This window comes from Notechis scutatus, chromosome 14 (assembly GCF_049901735.1).
Source record: "Notechis scutatus isolate UNSWTSFEM ecotype Mainland chromosome 14, rNotScu1.2, whole genome shotgun sequence".
NCBI classification, from domain to species: domain Eukaryota; kingdom Metazoa; phylum Chordata; class Lepidosauria; order Squamata; family Elapidae; genus Notechis; species Notechis scutatus.
The window spans coordinates 705,142-718,946 of NC_142022.1; the positions used below are offsets into that span (position 1 = coordinate 705,142).

Consider the following 13,805-nt stretch of genomic DNA (forward strand, 5'->3'; position numbering starts at 1 on the left):
TATTCATAACTATGTTTATTCTTATATCTATTATCTTGTAAGTGATTGACAAATCAAATTAAATAAAAATAAAATACACCATTTCAGACAAGCGGCTGTCCAGTCTTTTCTCCTTTTTTGAAAAAGTGTTTTTATTTATAAAAACAAAAACAAACAAATAAAACCATCTTCTGATTCTACAATGTGTCGGTTGGGTACATATATCTTGTGCACATAATAATATTATCACACATTTCTTGATTGTTTATATTTATAACCATTCTAATCAATATTTTATATTACATTTGTCAATTGTTATATTATCCTTAACATTGTAATTATTAACTTTCAAAAATTTATTACATCCTTACCTAAATTATATTCATTCTCTTACTCAATATAACTCAATCAATTACGATATACTATTGTTACAAGTTTCAACTTCTTACTCTTCTACCTAGCCATTCATAAAATAAATTCCAAATTTTATAATAATCTTTTTCTTCCTGTTCTCTAATTGCCATTGTCAATCTACTCATTTCTGCACATTCCATTATTTTCTTAATTGTTTCCTCTTCTGTCGGAATTTTCTCATTTTTCTAATTTTGTGCAAATACAATTCTAGCTGCTGTTAATGCACTGATAATCAAATACATTATCTCTTTATTGTAACCTTCAGGCAAAATTCCCAATAAAAATGTCTCTGGTTTTAAGTCTATTAGTTGTTTTATCATTTTTTCCAACCACGTGTGCATTCTAGTCCAATATTTTTTAGCGTCAATGCATGTCCACCACATATGGTAGTATGATCCAGGTATCTGATGACATTTCCAACACTTTGCTGGACTGCCATCTGTCAGAAAAGGTGTTGGGTGGGGGGTGGGGGGTTGGACTAGATGACCCACAAGGTTCCTTCCAACCTTCTTAAATCGGACTCTTTCCTGTTTGTGAGAAATACTCCCTGCAGATCTAAGTAGAAAAACGTTGAGAACTAAATCAGGACTTATAGTCTGTAGCCCCTGACTCCCCTTTCCAAAACCTGTCCTGTAAGTGCTTAGTTTATAGGTAGTCCTTGACTTACGACCGCAATGGAGCCCATAATTTCTCTTGTTATTAAGTGAGACATTCATTAAGGGAGTTTTGCCCCCATTTTAGGACCTTTCTCCTTGCTCCAGGGGTTCAGTGAAACATTGCAGTGGAGTGAATCTGGCTACTGCCCCGCTGATTTTGCTTGTCAGAAGGTCGCAAAAGGAAAACACAGCACTGAAAATAGTGACTTATGACCGTTTTTCACACTTATGACCATTGCAACATTCCCATGCTCACGTGATCAAAATTCAGGTGCTTGGCAACTGATTCGTATTTATGACGGTCGCTGTGTCATGCGATCCCCTTTTGCGACCTTCTGAAAAGCAAACTCAAGGGGGAATTAAGATTCACTTAATGACCCTGTCATTAACTTAACCATTGCAGCGATTCACTTAACAACGATGGGGAGAAAAGTTGTAAAAGGGGGCAAAATTCACATCACAAATGTCTCACTCAAGCATAGAAATTTGGGCCTCCATTGTGGTCGTATGACGAGGACTACTGTACATGAAACAAAATGTAGAAGCGGCAAACCACAGTAAAAAATAATAATAATAAAAGGGTTGTTTTAGATTCTAGATTGTGCAAGATTCTCTCTAGCCGCGTTCAGAGCGCATTATCCAAAGCATTAGCAAAAGGGCCATTCTGGGGAGGGGTCTTATTTCTTCCCTCTCCCCTGGCTGTGTAGTTGTGACTTTCACAAATATGTGAATGCAGCTATTAAAGTTGTGCATTACATACTTGCAAGGGTGGGATTCAGCCGGTTCGAGCTGGTTCGGCCAAACTGGATGTTAAAGTTACATCTGGTTCGACGAACCGGTAGTGGAACCGAATGGCTGGCCCCTCCCCTCCCTCCCCTCCCCTCCCCAGAGTCTCCATGCAGCCCACTTTCGATGCAGGTAAGTGCAGGGTATGCGCGGAGGCTCTGGGAGAGGGAAAAACGGCCCTCCCAGAAGTACTGGAAGTCCGGAAACGGGCCTGTTTCCGTCTTCTGGAGCCCGGGGGAGGCCATTTTCGCCCTCCCAGAGTCCCGAGGGAAGCCTCCGGAAGGGGAAGGGGAAAAACGCCCCTCCCGGAAATTCCAGTAGGCCACGCCCACCATGGCCACACCCACCCAGCAACCAGGCAGAAAACTGGTTGCTGGGATTTGTGAATCTCACCCCTACATACCTGCAAGGTCATTTCTGCAGATCATTTAAGGAGTGAGAGAAGATGACATGCCACTTTGTTTGTTCTCTCTCCGTCCTGGACGCTTGGCATCCACACTGCTTGTTCCAGGAAACTGAAAACAGGTCTTCATTCTCCACAGGGCGAGGTTGGCATTCCCCCCCACCCTCTTAAAAGAATGAAGCCGTGGCAGATTTAAGACTTATTGCTGGAAGCTGGCTCAACAGCAGCCCACTGCCAGAGGGACTTAGGAGTCCTAGTAAACAACCACTGAAATATGCCGTGTGCTGCAGCTGCCAAAAAAGCCGTCGTGATCCTAGGCTGCATCAACAGGGGGATAGAATCAAGATCACGTGAAGTGTTAATACCGCTTTATAAGGCCTGTGTAAGGCCACACTTGGAATACGGCATCCAGTTTTGGTTGCCCTGATACACACACACAAAAAAAAGATGTTGAAGCTCTAGAAAGAGTGCAGAGAAGAGCAACCAGGATGATTAGGGGACTGGAATGGCTAAAACATACGAAGAACGGTTGCAGGAACTGGGTGTGGCTAGTCGTGAAGAGAAGGTCTAGGGGTGATATTCCAATATTTGAGGGGCTGCCATGGAGAAGAGGGGGTCAACTTATTTTCCAAAATACGGAAAGGGAGGCAAGAAAACAATAGATGGAAACTAATCAAGAAGAGAACCAGCCTAACACTAAGGAGATTTTTCCTGACAGTGCGAACCATTTACCAGTGGAAGAACTGGCCTTCAGAAGTTGTGGGTGCCTGAAATTAGAGAGCAAGAAGATAAGCAATCTTATATGATATGGGATTTGTTTTATCAATGGTTGGACAAAAAGACATGGTAATGTTAATAGATTAGATAATTTTGTAATAGAAGTTCAATAGATGGATATAAAATATAATAAAGACATATATAACCATTGGATGAAAGTACAATATAAATTTCAGAATAAAATTTGGAATATCTCGTATAAAATGATGGAATAAATAGTTTAGTCATGGATGATTAATAACTGATAAATATATAAGCATATGTTAGTTTGACAATGTGAAAATCTATACAAACTATGAGTAATGACTATGAAAGGATAGCACAAAAGACTTGTAACTAACTGACACACTGTATGTATATAAAATGGAAGGTGGTTTTATGTTTTTATGTTTTGTTTGTGTATGTTTGTCTTAAAAATAAAAACTTTTATTAAAAAAAAGAAGTCGTGAGTGCCTATTCTGTTCTATTCTATCCTATTCCTTCCAACATCTATTCTATTCTATTCTATTCTATTCTATTCTATTCTATTCTATTCTATTCTATTCTGATTCTATTCTGATTCTATTCTATGATTCTATTCTATTCTATTCTGATTCTATTGTATGATTCTATTCTATTATTCTACTCTATTTCTGTTCTATTTTATTCTTATTCCCTATTCTATTCCTATTCCTAATTCTATTATTCTGTTCCATTCTGTTCCATTCCATTCCTTCCAATATCTCATCTTCCTCTCCTCTCCTCTCCATTCTGTATCTTCTCTTCTCCTTGCTTCTTATTCTGGCTCATGTCACCCCTGGTCCTCCTTTTCACTCAACTAGACACCCTCAACCATTCCTGCAACCGTTCCCGCTACCTTCCAGCCCTGTGGTCATCTCCGTTGCTCTTTTCTGCACCCTTTCGATTCTCCGTGGGTTGCCCTTAACTTTATATTCCATCTTGAGTGGGCTTCCTTGTTCTGCCGTCCTAACTGTTTTCATGGCTTCACGCATTGGGCAATTCCAAGGAGAGGATGAGCTTAACAACCAAACCGGGCATGTTGAGTGAATGCAGCTGGTGCAGTGGCTCATGCTTACGTGGCTTCCTGTGGTTGCTCCCAATTTTGAGTCAGCTGCTTTGTGTGACTCTGCCACCCCCTTTTCTTCCCCAAAACATTGGACAGGGCTGCAGAGGCTGTATCTAATTTTGCAACATTTCTGCATTTCAAAAGTCCATGTGAGGCACTTATAGGGCTTGCCCTAAGATACTCCGGTGCGAGTGGAAACCTCGGTCTGCCAAAAAGATTCCTAAAATGTTGTTAAGTGGAGATGTTTGCTAAGAGAGTTTCGTCCCATTTTACAACCCTCTTTGCCACAGCTGTTAAGTGAATCACTGCAGTTGTTAAGTGGAGATGTGACCACAACTGAGCCCAGGATTTCTGTTGTTAAGTGGAGATGTTTGCTAAGCGAGTTTCGCCCCATTTTACAACCTTCTTTGCCACAGCTGTTAAGTGAATCACTGCAGTTGATAAGGTAAGTCACCAGGTTGTTAAGTGAATCTGGCTTCCCCAATGACTTTGCTTCTTGGAAGGACGTAAAATGGGATCATATGACCCCAGGACACCGCAAAGTTCATAAATATGATCCAGTTGCCAAGTGGCCGAATTTTGATCACATGATCATGCAAAGGTCGTAACTGTGAAAAGCAGCCGTAAGCCACTTTTCCCAGTGCCATTGCAACTTTGAACGGTCACTAAATGAACTGTTGCAAGTTGGATGAGTACCTGCACTGTTTCCAGCTGCTGTTTATTGAAATCCACATTTCTCCATGATTGACAGACATTCACGTCCCATTTTCCAATTTAGATCTTTCAAACTTTGCCAAATCAGCCCAGTTCTGAGTCTCAGTCTTTCCACTTCTTTCACAATAAGTGCCCTTGGCAGAGTGGCATCTGGCGTTTATTAGGAAGTCACTCTTTTTAAAACCCTTTGACTGCTGGACACTCGTGCGCCTTCCCTCCTGTCAGCCATGGAAGAGGAAGCATCTTCCTTCCAAGGGCGTGGCTCAGCCTAGAAGGCTCCGGATTTCCCTCTGCAAATCTTCCAGAATGATTCAGGATGGAATAGGACAACCAACTCGCCATGACCAACTCTCCACAGACAACTTGCCATGGCCAACTCTCTATGGCCACCCCGCCATGGCTAACTTTCTATGGTCAACTTGCCATGGCCAACACTCTATGGTCAACTCTCTATAGCCAACTCTCCATGGCTCTCTATAGTCAATTTGCCATGGCTAACTCGCCACAACTTGCCATGTCAACTTGCCATGGCCAACATTCTGTGGACAACTCTCCAAGCCAACTCCCTATGGCTAACTCGCCATGGCCAACTCGCCATGGCCAACTGACCATGGCCAATTTATTGTGCCCAACTCGCTGCAGCCAACTCGCTGTTGGACAATTTAACAATTCAAGTGTTCAAAATAAATTATTATTTTTTTATATTTTGTCATTCACACTCCATTCTGTTCCTCCTTTTGCATTCTTTCTCTAATGCTTCTATGCCCCCATTTCTTCGATATTAGTGTAACTCTTGTCGAACAGTGAATTGTCTCACAGTAAGTTGGCCGTGGTGAGTTGGCTATGGCAAATTGTCATAGACCTGATTCAGGAGACATGGCTACCTTCATCAGATGGCTGCCATGATGGTTGTGCTTGGCCAACACCGCTTGGCCAGAAGAGAGGTTGATGAGGCTGCTCTTCATCATCCCTCCAGTCTAGGTGATCCCCAAACTTCTACCAAAAGGAATGACTGACTCGCAACGAGGAACTGTTCTGTTTTCTGAAAACGAATGAGAATTATATTGCAAACAGGGGCTTTCCTAGCATGCTAAGACCTTCCCATTCTTCGCTACCTGTTGTTCTGGCTGGGAACTATTAAAAGATCACCTGGATGAGAAACATGGTTTTGCTTGTGGTTTGTCACACCCGTCTCTTTCCTGCTTGGGAAAAAGAAATTGGTGAATTGCTAAAAAGGGAGATCTTGTTTCTGAAAAATCACAGCCGGCACCTCAAACATACAAAGGCTTATTCAGAGATCAAATGGTCAGTTGCAAAACAAATATGACAGAAAAAACCCAAGACTGGTGTCCAGTTTTGTTGTTTCAAAAATGAGTTTCCCCTTTTTCGTAAGGAACAACTCACAGTAAACACGGGCAGGCAGAAATTTGCCAAGAATTAGTTGCCACTTAAAGACTAAAGCTCGTAACCCAAGGCGGCACCTACCGGTCTTATTGGGAAGCATCTGAGAAGCAGTTGGTCAATTCTTGGTGGGAGTTGGATCACCTTGAATTGCTAAAGCTTGGTAAGGCAGGTTCAAGATCCAGAAGGATGTTGATAGATCTCCAACAGCATAGAGGGACAGAGGCGTGTCTAGTCTAATAAAGAGAACATTTAGGGGTGACATGGTAGCTTTCTCCCGGTACTTGAGGGGGCTCTCAAAGAGAAGAGGCAGTGACTTAATTCTCTAGGACAAGAGGCAACGGGTAGAAGCTCCTCAAAGAGACATCCAACCTAGAACTAAGGAGAAACTTCCCGACAGGGAAAACAATTAATCCATGGAAGAGCTTCCCTCCAGACGCTGTGGATGCTCCATCACTGGAGGTTTCCAAGAAGAAATTGCACAGCCATTTGTCCATGATGGTATCAAGACTCGGTTCTTGAGCGGGGGGTTGGATCAGAAGACTTCCAAAGTCCATTCCAGCCCTATGATCTCTCTCCTCTTCTCCCCTTCCCTTTTTTCTCCTCTCCTTCTTTCCTCATTCCCATCCCCTTTCCTCCTCCCCCCTTTTCTCTCTTCCCCCTCCCCTTCCTTTTCTCTCCTTGCCTATCTCCCTTTCTCTTTTCTCTCCTTCCCTCTCTCCTTTCCTCTCTTCTCCCCTTTCTCTTCTCTTCTCTCCTTTCTTCATTCTATCTTCTTTCCCATCCCATTTCCTCCTCTCCCCTTCTTTTCTCTTCCCCCTCCCCTTCCTTTTCTCTCCTTTCTCCTTCACCTCTCCCCTTCCCTTCTTTTCTCTTCTCTATCTCCCTTTCCCTTCTTTTCTCTCCTCCCCTTCACTTTTCTCTCCTCTTCCTTTCCCCTTTCTCTCCTTCTTTCTCCTCGCTTCTCTCCTTCTCTTCCCTCTCTTTCTCCTTCTCTTTTCTCTTCTCTTCTCCTCTCTGTCCCTTGTCTCTCCTCTGTGGGAATTGTTATCTGTTCTTTGTATGTGCAAGGGCAACGGGCCTTCTGGTAGTTGCCTGTAACACGAAGCAAGGAACAAGGTCAGAATGTTGCCATTTCTTACCCAGAATTGTAGCAAACTTAAACTTTACAGCTTTGTATGCTTATGTGAATGAGCAGTGCATTTTGTGTGATGTAATGCATTTGTGACAAGACACTAACAAAATTGTTACAAGGATTGCTTCTAATAAAAGGGGGTGTCAGAGTGCTTTGTGCTCTCATCCCGATCTGGCTTCAAGACACCGCCTCAGTGTCTTCATTCATGAGAGACCACCACAACTGGTGACCCCGACGTGATCATCTGCGAGGTGGTACGTCTTTGGACCATCCATACTCATCGGCTGGCATAGCCTTGGTGCACCTCATCCCTGATTCGATCGCAGGCGATCGCCGTGGATCCCTCGTGAGTATGGGTGGAGGATTCTCTCGGGACCAGAAATTGCACATTGAGGAACTAAGAAAATTAACCAAACCAAATTTTTTTACCTTTAAAAAGGGGGCTCCCTTCAAGCCCCCCTCACAAAAACCTCTATTGAGGAACTCCTAGAATACATTTGGCAACACTGCCCTTTTTATCCGGCTAAAGGTAGTATCAAAACTACAGTATGGAAGGAGATTGGAAAACACCTTCATGCAAGTCCAAAAGCCCCTTCATCTATCTATATTAATTGCTTGGAGGGTGATTTTTGAGACTCTCTCCTTTCTAGAGCAACCCCTACTTGCCCCCCTTTCTGCACCCCCTCCCTATGTGAATTCTGCTGTACAACTCTTGCCCCCTGCTGTGACGCCTGTGTCTTTTAAACCGACTGCCCCCCTGAAGGCAAATGAGGTCAGTAAATCTCCCCCAACAGCTCCTAAAAATCCATCAGGAGATGTCAGGGTGGGAAATCCTAAAATAAATACACCCCATGCTGGAAGAGTTCAAACAGCTCTGCAAGTAGCTTTTCAAACAGGACAGCTGGAGTGGGGGGGGGGAGATTGACTCCATGCAATTGTTTCCCAGTTCAGAGGCAAATTGATAATGCAGTAAATTTACAGGCTGTCTGGAATCCACTGCCTTTATCTCTTTTAAAGAAATATGTGAGGGAATTTGGCATTCAAAGTTTGCTTCACAGTCTGGGGCAAGCTCAAAAGATGATTCCACAAAATTGGAAAGAATTAATGAGAATGATTTTGAACGGGACACAATACATGGTATTTGATGCAGAATATCAAAGAGAAGCAATTAACAGAGGAAATAATTTAGAGGGTTTGTATATACCTGATCAAATCTATGGGGCAGGACAGTTTGCAACTGTGGAGCAGCAGGCAATAAATTTGCAGCCTTTGGTCGCGCGAAGGGAGGCAACCTTGGCAGATTTGATTAAAGCTTGTGCTGTAGTAAGTTTGCAATTTTATAACATGGAGACCTTGGCTGTAGCTTTGCAAAAGGGTCTTAAACCTACTGGGAACTGTTTCAATCGTGGGAAGCCTGGCGATTTCAAATCCCAATGCCGGGCCCCAGAGGGAGGTGCTGCTCTTTTTCAGAAGAGTTGGCCTTGCCTCGATCCTCAGCTTCTATGAAAGGTTTTTTGTGATTCCAGGGATTATTGATCAGGATTATACAAATATTATAAAAATTCAATTTTATTCAGATGTACCTGCTAATCTTGCAGCTAGAATGACTCACCCTCATGCCCTCCTCAAAGGAATCTCTGTGGTTCCTGATCTGCTTCATCCTTCCTCAAAACTCTCAGCCATTAACCTTTCTTTTTTTTAACAAGTTTTATTAATTTTTAAAGACATACAAAACATAAATACACAGAAACACAAAACATAAAAGCATAAAAAATCTCTTTTCTGAAAGTTGCTTAGTCCCGGGTCAAAACTCTTGGTACATACACAAATTCAAATTCATATTCATTTTACATACCATTCCATATCTTATTGGCATTTTCAATTTTCTACATAACTTCTCCTCTCTTTTGAATTTTCTCAATTTTATTTTGTTTATCTCCTCTCAATTCGAATCATAGTGTATTTCTTCTTTGAAGAAAAACTTCTCCTGTGCACTAAATGGAGTGTGATGCCTTTATCTCTTTCCCCTATATTTATAATACTTAATATAAAACACATAATTTGCATTGGGATTCTGTCTGGTGCGTTCTGAAATTATACAGTATTGTTAAAACCAATACAGGTTTATCCATTAGTGTTGATGTTCATTTGTGTCTTGAACATTTGGTGCATTGCTTTTCAATTAAACCACATCATATATTATAGATCATTATTTCATTGCAGTGTTCCCCCTTCTCCTACTTCAGGTCTCTCATTTCACAAAAGGTTTCGCTGGGATAACATAGTCTAATCATTGATGTTGACAATCATTTATTTCTTAAACATTTTACCCCTTTCGGTTAGATATCATGCCTTTGTGGGAACACATGCTTTCCAAAATTGTTTCCCCCCCCCCACATCCCATGTCTTAAATCATTGTTTCATTACAGTACTCCCCTTTTCTTAGCAAAGGTTTCACTAGATTATACTGAGTATTTTGTCACATTTTGAATTGCATGTTGTTTCCAGTTTTCTATGGTTATTTCTGGATGCAGGTGTAGAAGTGCGGTCTTGTGTGCCTTTCTGGAATCCCTCTTTCAGTGGAATTTGTCTATTATCTCTGGAGAACTTCTGCTTCTTTGCATCTTGCTCCCCACCATTAAGGCTTCTCGTCTCTTTCTTTCTCCCTTGCTTTTGGGTTGTTTTCCAGGCCTTAAAGTCTTCTCCTCCTTTTTCTCTTTCTTTTTTTTCTTCCCCAACCAAAGTCACTTGTTCATCAAAGATGGCTTCTTCTTTGTCCCAGTCGTTCTGTTGCTCATTCAGCTTTACATGAGTACAGGCCGCCATTTCTAAAAATTGGAAGGGAGTGCCAAGGACATCTTTCCCTTCTTGCTTTTCTTTTTCATATTTTTGATATACAAGTTTCAGTCCATCCACACGTGATGCCATTGTGTAGACATCCCTCGTACAATTACAACAATATTTAGGGGCTATTAATTGGACCCGTCCCTATTTTGGCATCACTACACACATGCTCAGCCCCCTGTTTGATGTGTTAAAGAGAGGAACCACTCCAGGGGATAAAATTACCCTTACAGATCATCAATTAAAAATCACCCAGGACATACAGCACATTATGCAGAAAAGGTGGGTCGACCGATGTCACAACAATGCTCCTATTTCCTTAATCTTGCTTAATACCCCCTCCTTACCTACTGCTGTATTAACCCAACAGTCTCAGCATACTAACAACCTCCTTATCTTAGAATGGATACATCTTCCTCACACCCCTAAAAAATCTCTTAGTACAAAAGCTTCTTTATACACTGTGCTAATTAGTAAGAGTCGCCAACGCAGCAAATCCCTGGCTGGGATAGAGCCAAGTGTACTGTATGTCCCCATGTCCCTGTCAGATTGGGATACCCTGCTGATCAACTCTGAATCTCTCCAGTCAGTGCTGGGGGACTGGCCAGTGAAAATCTCGTGCCATCCCCCCCCCCCCCCATGGGAGGCTAACTTTGTTAAAAACTGTTCCCTTTGAATTGGCTACAAAAGAAGCGCCCGGCCCTATCTCTTCGGCAATTACTGTCTACGCCGACGGAGGAAAAAAATATGGGGCATGTGTTTGGAAAATAGATAGCGATTGGAAAACAAAAATAACCTCTCCTCAAAAGTCTGCGCGACGCTCTGAATTGGCTGCTGCTATCATTGCGTTCGCTGAATTCAAACACCAACCTTTTAACTTAATTTTAGATAGCTTGTATGTTGTTTACTTAATCAAGAACATCGTGTATGCTTATCTCTCCCCACTGTTACAGCCCGACTTATTACAACAATTTCTTGCCTTACAAACCCTGCTTGTTAATCGCTCTCATCTCTACTATGTTGCTCATATCCACAGTCATCAGCCATTTCCCGGCCCTTTGCAAGAGGGCAATGATATGGCTGATGCGGCAGCCGCAGCTGCAACCACAGACAGCGCCATCTCTTGCATGATTCTTTCACAACAAACACCCTGGGACAGTCATAGCTATTTTCATCAAAACAAAAAAGCCTTGGCCAGACAGTTTAAATTCAAATTTAAGACTGTCACAGGGTTGCCAGGACTCCAGAATGCATTAAATGTTTGTTTATTTACTCTTAACTTCCTCAATGAGTCCGGATTCCCCCCATGCTCGGCGGCATCACGTCATTTCGCTTCTTCGCCTCATCCTGAACCTAGACCTCCAGTCTACTTTTGACAGCTGCCAGATCCCACATGGCATGGACCTGCTGAACTTATAACCTGGGGACGAGGGTACGCTGCTGTTTCCTACAGCAACACCACCATCTGGGTCCCCGGACGACAAGTAAGGCCTTTTCTACCCAAACCAGCCTTGCCTACATCAGCATCATGAAGCTGCCCGCTGCATTCATCATTTGCTTCCTGGGCTTCCACATCGTTCCTGCCGATACGACAGCCACCCCATCCTCCTGCGACGCCTGCATCAAAACTACTCGCAGCGGAACGAAGACCCAATCCACCCAGATCTATCATACTTTGAAGCCTGAATGCAACTCCATGACAGTCTCCCCTTGTCTGCATAACAACACTCAATACGCACGATGCTACACCAAACAAGGTATCCAATGCTACGAACCAAAGGCTGTGGGGCCCATCACCGCCTCGCTGTATGTCTATGTCTATGCCTACAAAGGAGGATCCAGCTCTGACCTTGCCTCAATGTCCTCAACCAGTCAAGCAAAAAATGGGTACATTGCCCATAATGTCACTCGGGGGGGTACTAACACTTCTGTGTGTTTTGATGCTTGCTTTGCCATCAACAAAGGTCAAGGTCCTAACGACGCTGCAGGAGTTACCTGCGGCTCACACAGCTGGCAAAGATCTTATCTACAGGAAAACAAATATCTCTTCCAAAAGGTGTCCGGGACTAACGTGGGGGCCACCACTGTTTACAACTATTGGTATACCCCCATATATATGCTCAATAGAATTATAAGGTTGCAAGCTATATTAGAAATTATAACCAATGAAACTGCTCTTGCTTTGAAAACACTAGCTAAAGAAAGTGCATTGTCTAGAACAGGGGTCCCCAACCGCCGGTCCGCGGACCGGTACCGGGCTGCGGAACAAGCCTTACCGGGCCGCTGGTTGCTGGGCACCGCCATCTTTTTGGTAAAAAAGCAATTTTTCGTCAAAAAGATGGCGGCGCCAGCGCTTCGGTGAGCTTTTCATTTCTACCCGAAAAAGCTCACCGGAGCGCTGGCGCCGCTTATTTTTGACGAAAATCACTTCGTGACGCCACCGGAAGTGATTTTTCGTCAAAAAGATGGCGGCGCCCAGCTGACGCCGGAACCGGGCCGCGGCGCCCAGCTGACGCCGGAACCGGGCCGCGGCATCGAAAAGGTTGGGGATCCCTGGTCTAGAACTTATATTATGCAAAATCGCTTGGCTTTAGATTATCTCCTTGCCAAAGAAGGAGGAGTGTGTGGAAAATTTAACCTTAGTAATTGTTGTATTGAGGTAGATGATAGTGGAAAAGTTATTCAACAAATTACTGATAGAATGATCAAGATTGCGCATGTACCTGTACAAACATGGAATGGTCTTGATTTTAGAGACATGTTTGGATCCTGGTTCCCAAAATTTTGCAAGCTATTATAGCGCTTATTGGTATGATTGCTGCGGGATGTATTATATTACCTATCTTTGTACGCACTATTTCTAACAGTTTATCCCTTTTGGCTGAGAAAAAAGCCACTGCGCAGGTAATGGCTCTCTGGAATCAACAAATAACTAACACATATGAACCACTGCCATCCGAAGATGAGATGGGAGAGCCAACCTGTGACGATCCAGACGAGGACAAGATGTTTGTGATGGTCGAAGAAGTCATGAACGCCATGGATAACATCAGCATGCACAGCACTCTTGCCTACGCGCCTGACAAAGGTTGGAACTAAAACACTCCCTGTCTCTTAAAAAAGAAAAACAGAGGAGATGTGGGAATTGTTATCTGTTCTTTGTATGTGCAAGGGCAACGGGCCTTCTGGTAGTTGCCTGTAACACGAAGCAAGGAACAAGGTCAGAACGTTGCCATTTCTTACCCAGAATTGTAGCAAACTTAAACTTTACAGCTTTGTATGCTTATGTGAATGAGCAGTGCATTTTGTGTGATGTAATGCATTTGTGACAAGACACTAACAAAATTGTTACAAGGATTGCTTCTAATAAAAGGGGGTGTCAGAGTCTGCTTTGTGCTCTCATCCCGATCTGGCTTCAAGACACCGCCTCAGTGTCTTCATTCATGAGAGACCACCACACTCCTCCCCTCCCCTCTATCCCATTCCAAACATATGTAGCGTATTAAATCCACTTTCAGGACTAACACAGTTCACTGAACAACCATGGAACCACAGAATGTCAGGTGGGACCTTGGCAGTCACCTAGTCTAAACCCCTGACTAGTACAAGGATCCACGTTTACTGTTAAGC

The 13,805-nt window shown here is 43.1% G+C and overlaps 2 long non-coding RNA genes across 2 annotated transcripts in view; one reads left to right on the top strand and one right to left on the bottom strand.

Moving 5' to 3' along the window:
- The window catches only part of LOC148129481 (uncharacterized), a 342,063-nt gene that overhangs the window by 242,463 nt on the left and 85,795 nt on the right, over positions 1 to 13,805 (top strand). The gene's annotated exons all lie outside the window — the stretch shown is intronic.
- On the bottom strand, positions 106 to 3,075 carry LOC148129485 (uncharacterized). Its single transcript, XR_015745366.1, has 2 exons — positions 2,239 to 3,075; positions 106 to 948 (listed from the first exon to the last, which is right to left on the bottom strand). It is a non-coding gene; the product is annotated as an uncharacterized LOC148129485 (long non-coding RNA).